This window comes from Canis lupus, chromosome 31 (assembly GCF_011100685.1).
Source record: "Canis lupus familiaris isolate Mischka breed German Shepherd chromosome 31, alternate assembly UU_Cfam_GSD_1.0, whole genome shotgun sequence".
In the NCBI taxonomy this organism is placed as follows: Eukaryota; Metazoa; Chordata; class Mammalia; order Carnivora; family Canidae; genus Canis; species Canis lupus.
Window position 1 is genome coordinate 135,062 of NC_049252.1, and position 17,284 is coordinate 152,345.

Genomic DNA, 17,284 nt, shown 5'->3' on the forward strand with positions numbered 1-17,284 from the left:
TCTTAGAAATAGGAAAAAAAACACCATAACATCCAACCCCCCCCACGACAAATGACCCCGGACAGCAAATCAGTATTGGAGAAGCATGACAGTGGGACGCAGCACTTTCCTATTTCAAAAGATGTCACAGATCACAGGATAAGCAGTGTGGTTCTCGGGCCCCCCGGCTGGCTCCGTCTTAAGCATCCGACTCCTGACCTCACCCCGGTCCCTGATCTCAGGGTTCGTGAGTTCTAGGCCTGTGCTGGGACCATGGACGAGGCTGGAGCCTACTTAGACAAACCAGACCCACGGGGGTGGTCCCGGCATAAGCTGAATGAGCAAAACAGAGAGTCCAAAGGAAATGTGCTCTGATAGACTGATTTTTTTAAACTAATTTAAACCCATTAATTAACGTATAGCGTATTATACTTTTCAGAGGAAGAATTCAGAGATTCACCAGTTGGAGACATAACAGTGCTCGTGACATCACGGACCTCCTTCATGCCGGTCACCTGTTATCCGCCCCCTCCAGCTACCCTCAGTTTTGTTTCTATGATTAAGAGTCTGTATTTCCTGTATCTGTTTTCATCTTATTTGTTTTTCCTTCCCTTTACAGTTGTTCATCTGCTTTGCTTCTTTAATTCCACCTATGAATGAAACCACATAGTCATTCTCTTTCCCGAGTGACTTACTTCACTTAACATGATCCCTTTAGTTCTATCCACATCATTGCAAATGGCAAGATTTCCTTCTCTTTGATAGCTGAGTTCCATTCCTCTCTCTGTGACCATCATCTATCTCCCATCCTCTTTAATCCTCATCTGGCAGAGGGCACCGAGGTCCTCCCAGTGTGGCTACTGTGGACCCGGCTGCTGTGGACATTGGGGTGCAGGTGTCCCAGTCTCATTGCATCTGTATCTTTCGGAGTGAGCTCCAGCCGTTCACCTGCTGGTCAGGGCGGCTCTATTTGTAACTTCCTGAGGGGCCTCCACACTGTTTCCAGGTGGCTGCACACAACCCGCGGTCCCGCACATGTGAAGAGGGTTGAGTGAGTTTTGCAGGACGTGGTAAAAGTCTGGTCCACATTTCATTTCACGTCCTGTGGGCTCCAATTCCTTGTCCTTAAGTATTTCTGGGGAAGCCGGGTGTTGGGCTCCTTTTCAGTGAGATGTTTCCGAAGCTAACAGGCCCCAGATGAGCCTGAAAGGCGGCAGTTGCAGCCCAGAGCACCCGCTGCCTCCTGCACAGTCTCCTGTAGCGCCTGAGCATCCCGCAGGGGCGCCTGAGCCCAGGCCCCTCCCATGGCACGCATGTGCAGTAGGCCTCCTCTGCCTGCACTAACAGGAGCCAGCCTGTGCTGGGGAGGCTTGCGGAAGACATGGGGATGCGTCTATGCTGATGAGCTGCAGCCTCCTCAGGACCCGCGGGAGTCTTCAGGGGAAATTGGGCCACATTCATGCTGACAGGAACCCCGGTCTCCTCAGGACCCACGGTGAGGCTTAGGAATATGTGGGCCCACCTCCACCCTGACAGAGCCCCTGGGCCCTCAGCCCTCGGGAGGCTTCAGGAAGATGGTGGGCCACATTCACGCTGACAGGAGCCCTGAGCACCTCAGACCCCGCAGGGAGGTTTCAGGAAATTGTGGGCCCTTCCCACGCTGACAGGCGCCCCTGAGCAGCCTCACGACCCGCGGGGAGGCTTCAGGAAGATATGGGCCTGCATCCCACTGACAGTAGCCCTGAGCTGCCTCAGGACCTGTGGGGAGGCTTCAGGAAGATGTGGACGATGCTTCACTCTGGCAGGAGCTCCCGGTCCCTCAGACATAAGTTGAGGCTTCTGGAAGCTGGGGCCGCAGTTCATGGTTACCGGAGCCCTGGCCTCCTCAAGACCCTCGCGACACTTCGGGAGGATTGGGCCACATGGACACAACGGGACGCTGACTTCCTCTCAGGACCCCTGGTGTAGTTTGGGGAAAATATGTGATGCGTCCATGTGGACAGAAGACCCCAGCTTGTCAGGCCTGTGGTGAGGCCTAAGAAAATGTGGGTGCCGCATCCACAGTGACAGAGTCTCCACCTCCTTAGGACCCACTGTGAATTTTGGGAAGATTTGGGGCCACATCCATGCTGACAGGAGCCCCCAGCCTCCTCAGTCTTATGGTGATGGCTTGAGGAAAATGTGGGGGCCCGTCAATGCTGACAGGAACCCTGTCTTCCTCAGGACCTGCACTTTGGCTTCGGGACATAAGGGCTGCGTGTATGCTGAAGGAGCCCACAGCCTCCTCAGACCCCGCAGGATTTTTCTGGGGGACGTGGGGCCATTCCAGGGTGACAGGAGCCCCTGTCCTCCTGAACCTGCTGTGAGGCTTCCAGAGGATTGAGGCATATCCACAGTGACAGGAACCCAGCGTCCTCAGGACCCGCTGACTATACTCGGAACACGTGGGGCACGTCGCACTCACAGGAGCCTGGCTTCCTCAGAACCCCTTGGAGGAATCTGGAGGAGCCGTTGGGGGCCACTTCCACATCAGAAGGACTCCTCAGAACCACAGGGTAAGTGAAGTATAGAATGAATGGTAGGGAGGGGAGGGGGAGGAATTGGTGGTTAGCCTTAGGTTAGATGTTAGGTTAGTGATTATGCTTATGGTTACGAATTAGAGTTAGGTGAGGCATAAGGTATTGGTCAGTGTTAAGAGTTAGGATGGGGGTTGGGTAAGGGACAGGATTTAGTGTTAGGGTTAGGGTTTAGGCTCTAGGGATTAGGGCAGGAGTTAGGAGTTGGGGTTAGGGTTATGGTTAGAGTTAGGGTTGGGCTTAGGTTTTGCAGTTAGGTTAGGGTTAGGGTGTGAGTTATGGTTAGGGGTTAGAGTTAGGGTAGAGTTAAGGTTTAGTTAAACTTAGGGCTAGGTTTAGGGTTAGGCTAGGGTTAGGAATAGGGTAGGGTTATGTTTGGTTAGGGTTAGGGTTAGGGTCAGGTCAGGGTCAGGGTACGGTTTTGGAAAAGGGTAGATATAGTGTTAGGGAGTGGTTAGGGTTGTTTTAGGGTACGGTTAGGGTACAGTTTGGGTATGAGATAGGATTAGATTAGATTAGAGGGTTAGGGTTAGGGTACGGTTAGGTTAGGAATAGGATTTGAATACCTTATTTTAAGGTTAGGGTTAGAGGTTAGGGTTGGGTTAGATTTAAGGTAGGGGTCAGGGTTAGGAAACCTAAGTTTAGTGAACCTACATTTAGGAGTTAGGGTGAGGGTTGGCAGAAAGGTTTCAGTGAATGTGTTTTGGTCTTGGGGTTTGTGTTTGGTTTTCGATTAGTGATGGTCTTGTTTAAGGGCTAGGTTAACATTAGGATTAAGTGTAGGGTTAGGGTTTGTCTGTGTATTTAGAGTTTGGGTCTGGCAATGTGCCTGCACTGGGACTCCTAGCCTCGTGGGCCATTTAGTTTTTATGCACTCTATTTAGGTTTTGTTCAAAGATAGCCTGACCTCCACCAAGTCAGTGGCCTCCCCAGAGAATCAAATCCAGCTTCTGATGGTCAGAATAGACATGGCAGGCTTCCCCGAGCTGAGGCTAAGGAGGGGATTTGTGGCTCTAAGACTCTTTATTTGGATTTTCAGTTGCCTTTCTGATTTTATCTCTAGTGCGTACATGTTTCATCAATACTACCTATTATTATTTTAAAGTTTTACTTGAATTCCTGTTTGTATACACAGAGATATAGTTTCAGGTTTACCACATAGTGATTCACCTTGGATACAATGCCTGGTACTGGCCAGGTGCCCTCCACTATCCTCCATCCCCTGATTCCCCATCTCCCTCACCTTCCTCTGGTATTTATTAGTTTATTCTCTGTGGTTAAGAAAGTGTTTTTTTGTTTGCTTCTCTCATCCCCCCTCTGCCCCTTTGCCATTTGTCTGGTTTCTTAAAATTCACATGTGAATGCATTGTATGGTATTTGGTATCTTTTCTCTGACTGAGTTCATTAGCATTAAGTCCTTTCCACTTCTCCACGTCATTGTAAATGGCTTCATTTCATCGCTTCTGATGACCGGTGATGTCCTCAGTTGGTATATTTCCACATCGTCTCTGCCCATTCATCACTCGATGGACATCTGGCTGTATCCACAGTTTGGCTGTTGTTGATAACGCTGCTACAAACACTGGGCTGCGTGTCCCACTTGGAATCTACTAAACGACTTTTGTATCCTTGGGGTAATACCTAGCTCTGAACAATTTTGGAATCGTAGGTAGCTCTATTTTAACTTCTTTTTTTTTTTTTTTTTATGATAGTCACAGAATAGAGGCAGAGACACAGGCAGAGGGAGAAGCGGCTCCGTGCACTGTGAGTCCACGGGATTCGATCCGGGTCACCAGGATCCGACATGGCCAAAGGCAGGTGCCAAACCGCTGCACCACCCAGGGATCCCCTATTTTTAACGTCTCTAGACCCCCCACAGTGTTTTCCACAGTGGCTGCACCTGTTCGCATGTCCACCAGGAGTGTAAGGGGGCTCCCTCTTCTCTATAGCCTCAACACACCTGTTGTTTTTCTTCTGTTGTTAATTTAGCCATTCTGACGGCTGTCAGGTGACATCTTATTGTGGTTTTCATTTGCATTTCCCTGATGATGGTGACGCGGAGTCTTTCGGTGTCTGGTGGCCATCTGGATGTCTTGTCAGAGACAAGTCCATTTATGTCTTCTGTCGCCCACTCAGTTGGATAATTTGTGTTTAGGATGCTGAGATTTATATTTGCTTCGTATTTTGCATACTAACTGTTTATTGGATGTGTTGTTTACAAATATCTCCTTTCATTTTGTATGTTGCCTTTTAGCGTGGTTGTTTCTTTCACTTTGCAGAAGCTTTTGAATTTGATGAAGTCCCAATTATTTTTGCTTTTGTTTCCCTCAACTCAGGGCATTCTAGAAAGAAGATCCAATGGCCAACGTCAAACGTTGCTGCCTATCTTTTCTTCTTTGTATGGTTTCAAGGTCTCACATTTAGGTCTTTCATCCATTTTGAATTTATTTTTTATATATATGGTGTAAGAAAGTGGTCCAGTTTCATTTCTTCTGCATGTGGCTGCCTGGTTTTCCCACACCATTTGTTCTTATCCTGGGTCAGGGTTAGGGTTTGTTGAAGAGACTGTCTTTGTGCCATTGGATACTCCTTGCTGCCTTGTTGTCGATTAATGGATCATAGCGTTACAGGTTTGTATCTTGTTTTGGCATTCCATTCCATTCTATTGATCTAAGCGTCTCTTGTTGGGAGATTCTTGATTGCTGATTCAATTTCGTTAATGGTTATCTGTCTGTTCAAGTTTCTTATTTCTTCCTTTTTCATTTTTGCAATGTTATATATTTCCAGGAATTGATCTATTTCTTCCAGGTTCTACATTGCTGGCATATAATTTTTCATAATGTTCTCTTATAAACGTTTGTATCTTCTCTAGTGTTGGTTGTTATTTCTCTTACTCTCATTTGTGATTTTATTTGGGGCCTTTCTCATCTTTTTATCTTTTTTTCTTTTTAAAGATTTTATTATGTATTCATGTGAGACACAGAGAGGCAGGGGTATAGGCAAGGGGAAAATGAGGGCTCCATGCAGGGAGCCTGATGTGGGACATGATTCCCCAGGATGCCAGGATCATGACGTGAGCCAAAGCAGATGCTCACCACTGAGGCACCAGGTGCCTTGCTGATTCAATTCCTTTGCTAGTTATGGGTCTATTCACATTTTCTATTTCTTCATATTTCAGTTTGCTCATTTGCACATCTCTAGGGATCTCTCCAATTCTTCCTAGTCTCCCAGTTCGTTAGCATATAATCTTTCATAGTATTCCCTTATAATTGTCTTATTTTTCTGGTGTTGATTGTGATCTCTCTTCTCTCTTTTGTGATTTTATTTCTTTAGTTCTTTTCTATTTTCTTGTTGATAAGGCTGGATAGGGCTTGATCCATTTTCTTAGTTATTTTGAAGAACCAGTTCTTAGTTTCATTATTCCATTCTACTGTTTTGTTGTTTCTGTATTGTTCATTTCTTCTATCATCTTTATTTTTCCCTTCTTCTGTAGGCTTAAAGCTTTGTTTCCTGTTCCTTTTCCAGCTCCTTTAGGTGTAGTGTTGGGTTGTGTATTGGAGACTTCTTGTTTCTTGAGGTAGGCCTGTATTGGTATCTACTTCCCTCTAAGGACTGTCTTTGCTACCTCCTAGAGGTTTGCGTAACATGTTTTCATTTTAATTTGTTTTAAATTTCCTCTTTTATTTCCTGGTTGCTCCATTCCTTCTCTAGTAGGATGATCATAATCTCCACGAATTTTTGGTCTGTCCAAATTTTTTCTTACTGTCGACTTCGAGTTTCATAGCGTCGTGGTCTGAAAATGTACATGGTGTGATACCATCCTTCTTGTACCTGTTGTACCTGTTGAGGGCTGATTTGTGGCCCAAGATATGATCTGTTCTGGAGAATGTCCCATGTGCAGTTGAAAGGAATGTGTATTCTGCTTTAGGAAGAAATGTTCACCACTATATCTGTTTGAGTCCCTTTGATCCAGTGTGTCAAGGCTATTGTTCCCCTGTTCATTTTCTTCAGAGACGATCGGTCCATTGTCATAAGTGGGTGTTAAAATCCCCTGTCATTGTATTATTATCAGTGAGTTCCTGTACGTTTGTTGTTAATTGGTTTCTATATTTCGGTACTCCCATGTTGGCAGCATACCTATGTAGTTGTTTGATCTTTTTTAAAAATAAATTTATTTTTTATTGGTGTTCAATTGACCAACATACAGAATAACACCCAGTGTTCATCCCGTCAAGTGTCCCCCTCAGTGCTCGTCACCCATTCACCCCATCCCCCCGTTCTCCTCCCCTTCCAGCACCCCTAGTTCTTTTCCCAGAGTTAGGAGTCTTAATGATCTCTCTCCCTTTCTGATATTTCCCAAACGTTTCTTCTCCATTCCCTTATATTCCCTTTCACTATTATTTATATTCCCCAAAGGAATGAGAACATACACTGTCCTTCTCCGATTGACTTACTTCACTCAGCATAATACCCTCCGGTTGCATCCACATTGAAGCAAATGGTGGGTATTTGTCATTTCTAATGGCTGAGTAATATTCCATTGTATACATAATTCACATCTTTATCCATTCATCTTTCGATGGACACCGAGGCTCCTGCCACAGTTTGGCTATTGTGGACAATCTGCTATAAACATCGGGGTGCAGGTGTCCCGGCGTTTCATTGCATCTGAATCTTTGGGGTAAATCCCCAATAGTGCAATTGCTGAGTCGTCGGGCATGTCTATTTTTAACTCTATGAGGAACCTCCACACAGTTTTCCAGAGTGACTGCACCAGTTCACATTTCCACCAGCAGTGTAAGAAGGTTCCCTTTTCTCCACATTCTCTCCAACATTTGTGGTTTCCTGCATTGTCAATTTTCCCCATGCTCACTGGTGTGAGGTGGTATCTCATGTGGTTTGGATTTGTATATCCCTAAGGGCAAGTGATGCAGAGCATTTTTTCATGTGCATGTTGGCCATGTCAATGTCTTCCTCTGTGAGATTTCTCTTCATGTCTTTTGCCCATTTCATGATTGGATTGTTTGTCTCTTTGGTGTTGATTTTAAGAAGTTCTTTATAGATCTTGGAAACTAGCCCTTTATCTGAAACGTCTTTTGCATATATCTTCTCCCATGCTGTAGGTTGTCTTTTAGTTTTGTTGACTGTATCCTTTGCTGTGCAAAAGCTTCTTATATTGATGAAGTCACAATAGTTCATTTTTGCTTTTGTTTCTTTTGCCTTCATGGATGTACCTTGCAAGAAGTTGCTGTGGCCAAGTTTAAAACGGGTGTTGCCTGTGTTCTCCTCTAGGATTTTGATGGACTCTTGTCTCACATTTAGATCTTTCATTCATTTTGAGTTTATCTTTGTTTATGGTGAAAGAGAGTGGTCTAGTTTCATTCTTCTGAAGGTGGATGTCCAATTTTCCCAGCACCATCTATTGAAGAGACTGTCTTTCTTCCAATGGATAGTCTTTCTTCCTTTATCGAATATTAGTTGACCATAATGTTCAAGGTCCACTTCTGGGTTCTCTATTCTGTTCCATTGATCTATGTGTCTGTTTTTGTGCCAGTACCACACTGTCTTGATGACCACAGCTTTGTAGTACAACCTGAAATCTGGCATTGTGATGCCCCCAGATATGGTTTTCTTTTTTAAAATTCCCCTGGCTTTTTGGGGTCTTTTCTGATTCCACACAAATCTTAAAATAATTTTTTCTAACTCTCTGAAGAAAGTCCATGGTATTTTCATAGGGATTGCATTAAACGTGTACATTGCCTGGGTAACATTGACATTTTCACAAAAATAATTCAGCCAATCCATGAACATGGAATATTTTTCCATCTCTTTGTGTGTTCCTCAATTTCTTTCAGAAGTTATCTATAGTTTTTAGGGTATAGATCATTTAACTCCTTGGTTATTCCTAGGTATCTTATGATTTGGGTGCAATTGTAAATGAGATTGACTCCTTAATTTCTCTTTCTTCAGTCTCATTGTTAGTGTATAGAAATGCCATTGATTTTTGGGCATTGATTTTGTATCCTGCAATGCTACCAAATTTCTGTATGAGTTCTAGCAATCTTGTGGGGGGAGGGTTTTGGGTTTTCTACGTAGAGTATTATGTCATCAGCGAAGAGGGAGAGTTTGACTTCTTCTTTTCCAATTTGAATGCCTTTAGTGTCTTTTTGTAGTCTGATTGCTGAGGCTAGGATTTCCTATACTATGTTGAATAGCAGTGGTGAGAGAGGACATCCCTGTCTTGTTCCTGATCTTAGGGGAAAGGCTCCCAGTGCTTCCCCATTGAGAATGATATTTGCTGTGGGCTTTTCATTGATGGCTTTTAAGATGACGAGGAATGTTCCCTCTATCCCTACGCTCTGAAGTGTTTTGATCAGGAATGGATGCTCTATTTTGTCAAATGCTTTCTCTGCATCTAATGAGAGGATCATATGGATCTTGGTTTTTCTCTTGCTGATGTGATGAATCACGTTGTTTTACGAGTGTTGAACCATCCTTGTGTCCAGGGGATAAGTCCTACTAGGTCATGGTGACTAATTTTCTTAATGTATTGTTGGATCCTATTGGCTAGTATCTTGTTGAGAATTTTTGCATCCATGTTCATCAAGGATATTGGTCTGTATTCTCCTTTTTGGTGGGGTCTTTGTCTGGTTTTGGAAGTAAGGTGATGCTGGATTCATAGAACGAATTTGGAAGTACTCCATCTCTTTCTTTCTTTCCAAATGACTTTAGTAGGATAGGTATGGTTTCTTCTTTAAACGTTTGATAAAATTCCCCTGGGAAGCCATCTGGCCCTGGACTTTTGTGACTTGGGAGGTTTTTGATGACTGCTTCAATTTCCTGACTGGTTATTGGCCTGTTTAGGTTTTCTATTTCTTCCTTTCCGGTTTTGGTAGTTTGTGTCTTTCCAGGAATGCGTCCATTTCTTCTAGATTGCCTAATTTATTTCTGTATAGCTGTTCATAATATGTTTTTAAAATCATTTGTATTTCCTTGTGTTGGTTGATCTCTCCTTTTTCATTCATGATTTTATTAATTTGAGTCTTCTCTCTCTTCTTTTTAATAAGACTGGCTAATGGTTTATGTATGTTATTAATTCTTTCAAAGAACCAACTCCTGGTTTTGTTGATCTGTTCCGCATTTCTTGTGGTCTCAATATCCTTGAGGTCTGCTCAAATTTTAATTAAATCTCTTTTTCTGTTGGGTGTAGGATCTAGCTGCTGTTTTTATCTCTAGCTCCTTTATGAGTAAGGTTAACTTTTTTATTTGCGTTCTTTCCAGTTTTTGAATGGATGCTTGTATTGTGATGTATTTCCCCCTTAGGACTGCTTTTGCTGCATACCAAAGATTTTGAACATTTGTATCTTCATTCTCATTAGTTTCCATGAATCTTTTGAATTCTTCCTCAATTTCCTGGTTGACCCTTTCATCTTTTAGCAGGATGGTCCTTAACCTCCCCGTGTTTGAAGTCCTTCCAAACTTCTTGTTGTGATTTAGTTCTAATTTCAAGGCATTATGGTCTGAGAATATGCAAGGGACGTTCTGAATCTTTTGGTATCGGTTCAGACGTGATTTGTGATCCAGTATGTGGTCTATTCTGGAGAAAGTTCCATGTGCACTTGAGAAGAACGTTTATTCAGTTCAGTTTGGATGTAAAGTTCTGTAGATATCTGTGAAATCTATCTGCTCCAGTGTATCATTTAAAGCTCTCCTTTCTTTGGAGATGTTGTGCTTAGAAGACCTATCGAGGGTAGAAAGACCTAGATTGAAGTCACCAAGTATAAGATAATTATTATCTAAGTATTTCTTCACTTTCATTTTTAATTGGTTTAAATATTTGGCAGCTCCGATAATCGGGGAATATATATTGAGGATTGTTAAGTCGTCTTGTTGGATAGATCCTTTAAGTATGATTTAGTGTCCGTCTTCATCTCTCACTATAGTCTTCGGGGTAAATTTTAGTTTATCTGATATGAGGATGGCTACCCCTGCTTTCTTTTGAGGACCATTTGAATGGTAAAAGGTTCTCCAACCCATTATTTACAGATTGTATGTGTCCTTCTGTCTAATATGAGTCTCTTGTAGACAGCAAATAGTTGGGTCCTGCTTTTTTATCCAGTCTGAAACCCTGCGCCTTTGAAGGGGTCATTAAGCCCATTCACGTTCAGAGTTACTATCAACAGATATGAGTTTAGTGTCATCATGATATCTACTCAGTCCTTGTTTTTGTGGATTGTTCCGCTGAACATCTTCTTAAAGGGGAATTTTAAGAGTCCCCCTTAAAATTTCTTGCAGAGCTGGTTTGGAGGTCACATATTCTTTCAGTTCCTGCCTGTCTTGGAAGCTCTTTATCTCTCCTTCCATTTTGAATGAGAGCCTTGCTGGATAAAGTATTCTTGGTTGCATGTTCTTCTCATTGAGGACCCTGAATATATCCTGCCAGCCCTTTCTGGCCTGCCAGGTCGCTGTGGAGAGGTCTGCTCCTCCCCATAAAGGTCAGGATTTTCTTGTCTCTTGCTGCTTTAAGGATCTTCTTTTTATCTTTGGAATTTGCAGGCTTCACTATTAAATGTCGAGGTGTTGGATGGTTTTTATTGATTTTAGGGGGGTGTCTCTCTATTACCTGGATCTGAATGTCTGTTTCCCTTCCCAGATAAGGAAAGTTTTCAGCTAGGATTTGTTCAAATACATATTCTGGCCCTCTGTCCCTTTCGGCGCCCTTGGGACCCCCAATTACACATAGGTTTTTCTTCCTCAGGCTGTCGTTTATTTCCCTTAATATGTCTTCATGGTCTTTTAATTGTCTGTCTCTTTATAACTCAGTTTCCCTCTTTGCCATCAACTTGTCTTCTATGTCACTCACTCGTTCTTCCACCTCGTTAACCCTCATCGTTAGGACTTCTAGTTTGGATTGCATCTCATTCAATTGATTTTTACTTTCTGCCTGATTGGATCTAAATTGTGCAGTCATGAAGTCTCTTGAGTCTTTATGCTTTTTTCTAGAGCCACCAGTAGCTGTATAATAGTGCTTCTGAATTGGCTTTCTGACATTGAATTGTAATCCAGATTTTGTAACTTTGTGTGAGAGAGGACTGTTTCTGATTCTTTCTTTTGAGGAGAGCTTTTCCTTCTAGTCATTTTGCTGAGTGCAGTGTGGCCAAAAACAAATTGTATTGGGAAAAGGATAAAAAGAGAGGAGAGAAAGAAGGAAAGAAAAGAGAAAAAGAAAAAAGTATAAAGGAAGAAAGAAGGAGAAAAGAGAATAAAAAGAGAAAGAAAAAGAAAGAAAGGGGGGAAAAGAGTAGGGGAAGCAATCAGAAATCAAAAAAAATATGGGGGAGTATCTTCTGATTCTGTATACTTTAAGTCCCTTGATTTCCCATGGAACTTGTCTGTCTAGCTGGTCTTCTGGTAGAGGGGTCTGTTGTGCTGATTGTCAGGTGTTAGCACTTGGGGGAGCTACTCTGTCCCCTGCCTGGTGTAGGGCTCAGTGGGGATAGTTTACCCCGTGAGGCCCCAGGAGGAACAACCCCAGTGTCAGTGGCCAGCTCTGGAAACCTGTATTCAGCCCCCGCAGTAACTCGGGAGCAGTCCATCTGCAGGGCCTGGAGCCTCTGGGGCGGGGCCGCTGATCTGCTCAGGTCTGGGCAGGAGCGTCCTTGCTATCCTGGGCCCTCTGGGCCTCTGCCTGTCCTGGGGGAGGCCGAATCCTGGGCTGTGTCCCGGCGCCCTTTACTCTGGGGCCTGCGCTGTTGGATTCTCGCTCCCGGACGCAAAGCCGCCTCACTGCAGAGCCACCGCCCGAGCCCCTCCAAGTTGCTCCCGGAGCCCCACAGCACCCTCCGCACGGAGCCTCTTCCTCTGCAGGAGGAGCCACTGCCAAGCTGCTCCTGGGGCCACGCAAACCCCTCCTCACAGAGCCGCCACCTGAAGCTCTCAGGGCTGCTCCCGGGTCATTGCATGTGCCCTGCAGCCCTCAGGGAGCTCGGTGCACTCTCCTGGGGGTGCAGGTGTCTGTTAGAGTCCCAGGGAGCCCTAGGGCATCCCCACCCTCCTGGGGTCCTGCTCTGACTCCTTGAAGGTGCCATTCCACCCTGGAAGATTGGTGCAGCTCCTCCTCCTCTCAGGACAGAGCTCTTCTGTCCTGGGGGAACTTGCCCCAGCCTTAGCCGGGCTCCTCACAGGGCCCCTCACACTTGGATGCCTTTTGTTTCTTTATTTCTTTTTCCCGTCTTCCTACCTTGATAGAATCATGAACTTATCTCACTGTAGCATTCGATCTGGTCTCTGTTTAAATCTCAGGCCAAATTCGTAGATTTTCTGGATGATTTGAAGGTTATCTGGGTAATTTCGTGGGGACAGGTGATTTGAGGACACTACACTTCTGCCATCTTGCCCCTCCTCCTGTATGTTGCCTTTTAGCTTTGGTTGTTTCCTTCACTTTGCAGAAGCTTTTCAATTTGATGAAGTCCCAATAGTATTTTTGCTTTTGTTTCCCTCACCTCAGAGGCATATCTGAAAGAACATCCAATGGCCAATGTCAAAGTCATTGCTGCCTATCTTTTCTTCTTTGTATGGTTTCACGTCTCACATTTAGGTCTTTCATCCATTTTGAATTTATTTTTTATTTATATGGTGTAAGAAAGTGGTCCAGTTTCATTCTTCTGCATGTGGCTGCCTGGTTTTCCCAACAACATTTGTTCTTATCCTGGGGTCAGGGTTAGGGTTTGTTGAAGAGACTGTCTTTGTGCCTCTGGATATTCCTTCCTGCCTTGTTGTCGATTAATGGATCATAGAGTTACAGGTTTGTATCTTGTTTCGGATTTCAATCTGTTCTATTGATCTAAGCATCTCCTGTTGGGAGATTCTTGATCGCTGATTCAGTTTCTGTGCTGGTTATCTGTCTGTTCAGGTTTCTTATTTCTTCCTTTTTCATTTTTGCAATGTTATATATTTCCAGGAATTTATCTATTTCTTCCAGGTTCTTGGTTGCTGGCATATAATTTTTCATAATGTGCTCTTATAATCTTTTGTATTTCTCTAGGGTTGATTGATATTTCTCTTTTCACATTTGTGATTTTATTTGGGTCCTTTCTCATCTTCTTATCTTTTTTCTTTTTTAAAGATTTTATTTATGTATTCATGAGAGACACAGAGAGGCAGAGGTATAGGCAGAGGGAAAATGAGGCCCCATACGGGGAGCCTGAATGGGGACTTGATCCCCCAGGTCTGCAGGATCATGACCTGAGCCAAAGCAGATGCTCAACCACTGAGGCACCCAGGTCCTTTGCTGATTCAATTCCTTTGCTAGTTATGGGTCTGTTCACATTTTCTATTTCTTCCTATTTCAGTTTGCTCGTTTGCACATTTCTGGAGATTTGTCCATTTCTTCCCGGTCTCCCAGTTTGTTAGCGTATAATTTCTTAGTATTCCCTTATAATTGTCTTATTTTTCTGGTGTTGATTGTGATCTCTCTTGTCTCATTTGTGATTTTATTTATTTAGGTCATTTCTCTTTTCTCATTGATAAGGCTAGATAGGGCTTGATCCATTTTATTATTTATTTTGAAGAACCAGCTCTTAGTTTCGTTATTCCATTCTACTGTTTTGTTGTTTCTGCATTGTTTATTTCTGCTCTCATCTTTATTTTTTCCTTTCTGTAGGCTTTAGGATTTGTTTGCTATTCCTTTTCCAGCTCTTTTAGTTGTAGGGTTAGGTTGTGTATTGGAGACTTCTTGTTTCTTGAGCTAGGCCTGTATTGCTATGTATTTCCCTCTTAGGACTGCCTTTGCTACATCCCAGAGGTTTGGAGAAACATGTTTTCATTTTCATTTGTTTTAAATTTCTTCGTTAATTTCCTGGTTGCTCCATTCATTCTCTAGCAGATGTTCATAATCTCCACGTATTTTTGGTCTGTCCAATTTTTTTTTCTTACTGTCGACTTCAAGTTTCATAGCGTCGTGTTCCAAAAATGTACAGCGTGTGATATCAACCTTCTTGTACCTGTTGTACCTGTTGAGGGCTGATTTGTGGCCCATGATATGATCTGTTCTGGAGAATGTCCCATGTGTATTTGAAAGGAGTTTGTATTCTGCTTTAGGATGAAATGTTCAGACTATATCTGTTGAGTCCCTGTGGTCCAGTGTGTCAAGGCTATTGTTCCCCGGGTGATTTTCTGCATAGATGATCAGTCCATTGCCATAAGTGGGTGTTAAAATCCCCTGTCATTGTATTATTATCAGTGAGTTCCTGTACGTTTGTTGTTAATTGGTTTCTATATTTCGGTACTGCTATGTTGGCAGCATAAATATTTAGTTGCTTGATCTTGATAGAGAGTCTTTTTAATTATGAAATAATGCCCTTCTTCATCTCTTCTTACAGTATTTGTTCTTTCTTGTTTGAAATTTAAATATTTTATTTATTCATGAGAGATACACAGAGGAGCAGAGGAAGAAACATAGCAGAGTGAGAGGCAGGCTCTCTAAAGGGAGGCAGATATGGGACTCGATCCTGGGATCCGAGGATCACGCCCTGATCTGAAGGCAGATGCTCAAACACTGAGCCACCAGGTGTCCCCCAGGGTTTGGTCTCAAATCTCATTTGTCTGATATAAGTATGTGTCCTCCAGCTTTCTTTTGATATCCATTAGCGTGATAGATGATTTTCCATCCCCTGACTTTCAATCTGTTGGTGTCTGTAGGTCTAAGGTGAGCATCCTGTTGGCAGCGTACAGATGGATGTTGTTTTTTTAATAATAATTTTATTTATCACAGCGACAGAGAGAGAGAGAGAGGCAGAAAATTATGCAGAGAGAGAAGCAGTCTCCCCACCAGGAGCCCAGTATGGGACTCGATGTCAGACTCCAGGATCACACCCTGAGTTAAAGGCAGAGGCTCAACCCCTGAGCCACCCAGGCATCCTGGATCATGTTTTTTAGCTACTCTGATACCCTATATCTTTTGATTGGAGCATTCAGTCTATCATCATTCAGAGTGACTATTTAAAGATATGAACTTTGTGCCTCTGTGTTACCGGAAGAGTTGGTGTTGCTGGTGACGTTCTCTGGTCCTTTCTAGTCTTTGTTGCTTTTGGTCTCTTTTTTTCCCCCACTAGAAGAGTCCCTCTTAAAATTCCTTACTGGACTGGTTAAGTGGTCTTGAACTCCTTTATATGTTGCCTGTCTGGGAAAATCTTTATCTCTCCTGAATGACACCCTTGCTGAAGAAAGAATTCATACAAATTGGACTGCAATAAAAGGAAATTTAAAAACATAAAATAAATTCTTGCTAATATGATTGAGGAAAATGGCATTTAGGAGGAAATCCAGAAGCAGAAAGAGAGGAGGACAGATTTCACCCTCCGCAGCCTTTACAGGGACCTGGTGTCTTTTCCTAGGAGGGACCCCCCTCTGGAGGATGCTTCCTGCCCCTCTGCCCTCCTTGTTGGAACACAGCAGGCACATCTCTAGCACCTCTGCAGTCGTGGCTTATAACATTTTCCCTGTATCCTATTGGGGACCACAGCATTGTGTAAGTAACCATCTGGCTGCTGTTTGACAGTATTGGGGGGATTCCAACTTTTGTTGCTTTTGAGGTGTGTGTGTGTCGATCCCATGCAGTATCAAGTGCAGCAATCGGATCCTCTGGCTGGGTCACCAAAAAACCCCGAAATGGTTGGCACAACATCATTTCTGGTGCTGGCACTAGGCAGTTAGCTGGGCTCTCCTGGCAGCGCTGGGGCTCACTCATGCAGTGACTTTCAGCTGGAGGGTCAGCTGAGCTTGAAGTTCTGGCTCGGCCACATTCCCATGTCCAGCAGTGGGTCTGGCCACTCCTGGAAGGCACGTGGGGACGTCAGCTGTGTGTGCCTGGCGGCGCTCCTGCACAGGCTAGTTGGGGCCTAGGTGGTGCCCCCTCCTCCTCTCTGGGGGTCTCTACACGCCCTGTGCACAGAGTTCTGGGAGACACAGAAACGGGCTGGCTGTGCATTTTCACACCACAACATTTTATTGACTTTCTACAGCAAACGGGCTCAGAGCCGTGGTTGAGTGCCTTCCCCTGGGGAGGGAGACCTTTCTGTCCTTTACGGAGGACAAGAATCACATGGGTTGGGGGTCGAGTGTTGGAGTCCCCCACCTGGGAGCATGTGTGGACTCCGGGTGGGGGCGTATGTCCTGAGGTTTCAGCCTGAGAGACGGTTCTGAGGACAGCAAAGCTGAACTGGACCTGCAGCTCATGGGCTCCTGCACTGGGTTCCCGCAGGGCAGCTGGACCCCGGCCTTGGGCCCTCTGGGGCCCCAGCACTTGGAGCAGCCTGTCTCCTGGTGTGGGTGCGGGTGGGGCCCACCGGCTTGCCCCTCCTCTCCCTACACTGGGGTGTCCCAGGATCCCCAGGGCTGCCCTAGATCAGCGACCTGGATCTGTGGGGTACGCCCAGGGCCCAGCAGGCCACATCCAGCTGTGAGAGGGCTTGCTCAGCCCGGAACCAGAATCCAGCGCTGGCCAGGGCCATGGGGGTCTGATTCCATTAGTCTTTGTGTTGGGACTGGTGGGGGCTCAAATCAACCCAACCCCCACAGAGCCTGGGCCCAATCAGCCTAGGTACCTCTGGGTTAGGGCCTGGTGTCCTGTGCAGGGTGTCCCACTCTCCAGGAGTGACAGTGGGTGGAGGCAGGGCACATTGTGTCCTCTGATTCACTCACCTGCTCACACACTGTCGGGTGCTCCCTGC